The sequence below is a fragment of the Montipora foliosa genome, chromosome 11 (assembly GCF_036669935.1).
Source record: "Montipora foliosa isolate CH-2021 chromosome 11, ASM3666993v2, whole genome shotgun sequence".
NCBI classification, from domain to species: Eukaryota; Metazoa; Cnidaria; class Anthozoa; order Scleractinia; family Acroporidae; genus Montipora; species Montipora foliosa.
In genome coordinates, this window is record NC_090879.1 from 51,533,842 (window position 1) to 51,538,841 (window position 5,000).

The 5,000-nt window shown below is 37.9% G+C and overlaps 1 protein-coding gene across 4 annotated transcripts in view; it reads left to right on the forward strand.

Annotated features, from left to right (window-relative positions):
• Positions 1-1,020: 1,020 nt before the first annotated feature.
• The window catches only part of LOC137975417 (collagen triple helix repeat-containing protein 1-like), a 29,225-nt gene continuing 25,245 nt past the window's right edge, over positions 1,021-5,000 (forward strand). The window contains exons 1-3 of one of the 4 annotated variants that reach the window (XM_068822535.1): positions 1,021-1,082; positions 2,869-2,941; positions 3,860-3,973. The gene's annotated coding sequence lies outside the window, so the exon portion shown is untranslated. Of the gene's footprint in view, positions 1,083-2,868; positions 2,942-3,859; positions 3,974-4,472; positions 4,550-5,000 lie in introns of those variants that run through there. The other 3 variants (XM_068822534.1, XM_068822533.1, XM_068822536.1) reach the window with 3 other exon arrangements.

Below are 5,000 nucleotides of genomic sequence, written 5' to 3' on the forward strand. Positions count from 1 at the left end.
GAGTCAAATAACGACTGACAGCATAGCTCATTACTGCATTGCGCAGTCACATTGAAGCAAATCTATGATGCGGCCAACCAACTACTCAAGTGATCGAATGTGAGAATGATTGTTTACCCAAGAAAAAGATCAAGATTTTGAAACCTGTGAAATTAAAGCATCAGGATGTCTCTTCTGAAGTGTTACTTAGTCACTGCAATCGATGCTGCTGGTTTTTGAGAATGTCTAGTTTCCAGTCGCCCCTCCAGGAGCTCGGTCACTATGTGTTAAGCATTTTCCCCTGATTTGCATTTATTTTTAGATGAAATTATATTTTACATTGCATTGCAGTGAGTATCACTATTGCTGTAATTTCACAGATTTCAACATCTTGATCTTTTTCTTCGGAAAAGTGTAGTAAGCCACCTTCAACAGACTATCGTGCAATAGTACGTGGAATCCAACGAAGACAGCAATCCTAACCCTATTGTAGATATGGTAGGAGATTACTTTACGGGGCGAGCTGTTTCCCTTCAAAGCGTTATTAGGTTTCGATTTATCACGCTGACACAAACAGGACAATGCTTTTTGGTGCAAAAATGACCTGATTCAAACTGAATTCAAATACGTCAGGAGGTCAACCTTTATTTTACATAGTCAATTCTAAATTACTAGTACTCATTTGGTGTCGTGTCTAAAATTGTGAGTGGTTGTGTCTCTCACTGAATCATCTTTTAATGCCCTGTTTCTCTTTTTGGGTTTAGAATGTAATTTGTTCCTCCCAGACAACTGGGACTTTTAGACTTTGAATTGAATTCCTCCGCAAGTGAGCAATTTTACATATGTATTGAAAAAATGCGTCTCCTGTGTGTTTTGTCATGACTAATGCATTACACCTGCCTGCTGTTGTATTGAACTTCGCATTCGCCATTAGGAATTGGGGGCGGGGGGAAGGAACCCTATGGGGTGATTTCGCTTGCAAATAAAATTGTATGGAGTCGACCCGTGGAAACTACTTAAAAACTGGATACACGTCTAATGAAGGACCTTCATCTCTCTATTTGCTGGGAGTAATATAAAGCAAGGTGTGCAGGACCAGAAAAGTATGCTAAGTTTTAATAATTTTCGTTTACCTCCGGGCTTGGCTTAAACACGTCAATCTTAAAAAAAAAACGTTTGGAAAAAGACCGCGCAGCGTACATTCTTTCTCATCTTAAATCCTTTAGAATTGTTGTCCTGAAAATAGATATAGTTTCTTTCATTCGTAGTGAGAAGGATAGCAAAAGGAGGGCGATTGGGGAGCATATTTATAAACATGAGATGCGATGGCTTTCGAAAAGGTTCAGTCATCCCAGTGACTATTCGTGGCTGAAAGAAACTTGATTTTACAAGTCTAGAGTCTAATTATGCAATGCAAACAATATTGGACCATCTCAGCCAGATGATTAAACCAGCTGTTTAAGTTGGCAAAATAACTGTTTTTTCTTAATATGACTAGGATCTTTTACTGCGGTATTTAATTTTATAACTTGAGGAAACTGATTCATTCGTACGTGCGAGATTTCATACTCAGTATTCCAATGTTAATGAAAGACATCGACTTCAATACATACGAAACAAACAGAGAGATGAAAATTTGCTCCATGCGAACTCGGTAAGACAAGTTTTTAATCTTTGTTGACGACGAAAGTAAGGCCTATTCTTGAGTTGGACACCAATGTAACAGTTGGGTATAAGACGTAATCTGTATTTTCACTAATTTTCCAGAATGGATACAATGTCACAGTGCACCATATTTACGGATTCCTGTTGTTTTCACCTCAGTGTGACCTCTAGTATCGAATCAGATCAATCTTTTTAAAGCAATTCTTTCCGCTTTACGAGACAGTCTTTAGGAAACTGAGAGGAACAGATGATTACACCCAGAGTAGACTCTCGTTTCACAGTTTTTAATTCTCTCCAGATTCTTTAATTTCCGTTAATACTATTCACCATTACTGTCTCTGTTCATTTAACCAATACAAAATGAGAAGATGGTAATTTTCGCTGAGGTGTACGTTGAGCTTCTGTACAAAGCTGAAATTCGTTTTATTTTGCAGGCAAAATCCGCACATAATCATAAGCAACTTAGAGGGCAACTAAAATTTACCTCTCGAGAATTGATACCGGCACTCTACAATCAATAACATACCGGAAAGTCTGAAGTGCGTGTCGCCAAACCAACAACGTTCGGCAACCAAAAGTCCGAAAACTGACTTGAAACTCTCTCTCGTACAGCCTCCTCTCGTAAAATGCGCATGAACAGTTGAACACTGAGGTTCTCATCAGCATGATCAGGATTTTCTATTTCCTTTGTTAAATTAATCAGTGCATCTTTATTTCAGTTTCATTTTCGCATCCACAATTACTCACTGTGCCACGTATACCTCTACTTGTGTTTAAAAGAAAGATAAAAACTGAGTCAATGACCTACATAATATTGTTGCGCGGAACCGAGTGGGCATAACACGGTGAAATTAAGTCATCAGGCTTAAGCAGAATAAGACGATAAATCGCCATTCTGCTATCAGACGATTTGGCGGTAACACGAAGTTCCATGAAAGCCATTCACGGTAGCGTGGCTCTGGCATCAATAAAAAGCATTCATTGGCGGGCAATTTTATGAGACTTGTTTTTACGAGAATCTTAGAATGTAAACAAAACGACTGTAAACGATTTCCTTGAAACAAATTAAACTCCTGAAAATTAAGGAGTTCGCGAGGAGGGACCGATGGCTCTAAATTCATCTTGAAAGACTTTCTAGCAATAAGGTTAGTATTTTTTAAGAAGCCAGACTTTTCTTCTTCGCTCTGTCAATCAACCATTGATTTGTTCTTTACAATATTTCAGCTTGACGGCCGTTTTAGTGCCCTACTGATCAAGCGCAGCATGCTAGCATGGCATTCCTCCACTGCCGGCCAAGGTAAGCAATAGAATGCCCTTGACTGTCGGTGATTTCTTTTGCTGATTTTGTGTCTTTTAAAAGGAAAACAAACACGCCTCAGTTGTGATTGTTTGAGATTTTACCTGCTCTTTTTGGCCGTGAATTTCTTAGCTAAATTGGTAGCCGCATTCAACGACCTCGTCTTCAACATTAAGTTTTGCGGCGTAAAATAGCGTGTTGGATACTTCATTGAACGGCACGATCTGCTAGGGTTTTTGTAAATCTTGCACTTGGCTAGGCCTTCCCAAAAATTCAGTGGAATAGCAAAGATGACACCTTAATCCCGAAAAAAAAATCTCATTCAAGTATATCACTTATTCAGTCCAGAAATAACTTATAATATAGAGTTATATAAGATTTGCATAAAGGGAAAAAGAAACACTAGTTTCTAAGCTAGATTTCTATTGCTTCCAGTCAATGATCTTCATCTCATAAGGGCAACTGCAATCACATTTGTTAAGAATTATAAACTAAAACGTTATTCATTGACAAAGGATTAATTTCTTTGTCTTAATAAATAAATCCTGTCAGGTAACTTGTTGGCTCTGTTAATTTCCATTCCTTGCCGTAATCTTGGGGAACTGAATAATCTCAACGAGAATTGGGCGGCAAGCATATACAGTTCTATGCTATAGCTATTTGAACACGTGCGGGTTCTCTCTAAGTCAAAGAACATGTCAACAGGATCGTTAACGCTGAATTACTGCTTCAAGACATGCAACATGATCTTTCAGTACAATCGCTAAAAATTCTATGTTATAGGTATTTCAACAAGTGCGGGTTTTCTTCAAGTCAAAGATCATATAAAAATAAATTTAAAGTCGTCTCACTTGAGAACATGCAATGATGCAAAAGTTAGAAACTTCAGAATGTGTATGATTTGATTTTGTATTGCAGAAAAAGTAGAAGTTCACTCAATTCTCTTGTTCCTTCAATATCAAGTTTAGTAACTTACACTGGAAAACTTAATGGTGATGTAAAAGAAGAGTTTTGGAAAACTCATAGTTAAAGGTAAGAACGTTAAAACGATTAAGTAACGCTGTCGTAATTGTTGATAGAAGGGAATATTAGCAGTAGTTGAACATCATTTCGCACCGTTTTCTTTCTACGGCAAATGAGTTTGAGAAAAGCATGCTTGAGTGCGCGATCAGAAAAAATGGTTGTTGGAATATTATTTGGGGGAATTCAAATCTCTTGCATTTTGTTTGTCTTATTTCAGTCAGTATTAGGAATGATCCTAAAGCGGATTTAACTCAGCGCGTTGCGCAAACCTGTTGATGAATTTTCTTCTCTCCAATGGTATATCAAGGCCTTATTCAAAGCTTACGCTATCTATAACGTGGTCAAAATCGATGACGCTTACTTGTTCTTACTTGTAAAGCCATCACTGAAATAATTCGTAATAATCAAATTGCTCGGTATATTTTAGTACTTTACACGTTAAGAGTTCCAAACGTGTCGAGAACAAGTTTTAACCAAAATTTCGCAACATCGGACGAAGCATAAAAGCTTTGGTCATAGTCAGACTGAGAAGTATCATAATTGCATTCTGCATTTGGCAGATAAAAGACTCTCAAGCGAAAAAAGGTAAGTGGTGAGAATAGCATGAGAAGCCTTCTACCTGTTTTTCACTTGTTTGTTTCCCACAAGGTTGAAGGAACCTCTACTGTTTTTGAATATGTGTGTGAGGAGAGTTTTAAAGTTCAATGTCCTTTGCTTCCACTAGTCTGCAGTGGCTCAGATGTAGAGCACCCGAAATAGTGATCAGAAGATTATAGCTTCGACTATTGCAAAGGACCACTCGAATTAATTTGCGAGTATGCCTAAGCCATTATGAATAGTACAGTTCTCTTTAAAATTGCAGTAGTTTTGCCGAGAAAGTTACATAAGAACAAAGAAATCGCGGCCTGACCTCGTAGAAAGCATTTCCCCCATATGTACATAAAAACACAGATCAATTGCCACGCACTTTCGACTACAGTAGCGTGAGTGGTTCAATTTTTGTCTAACGCTGACGTATGTTGTTTTCTTCTTTTCC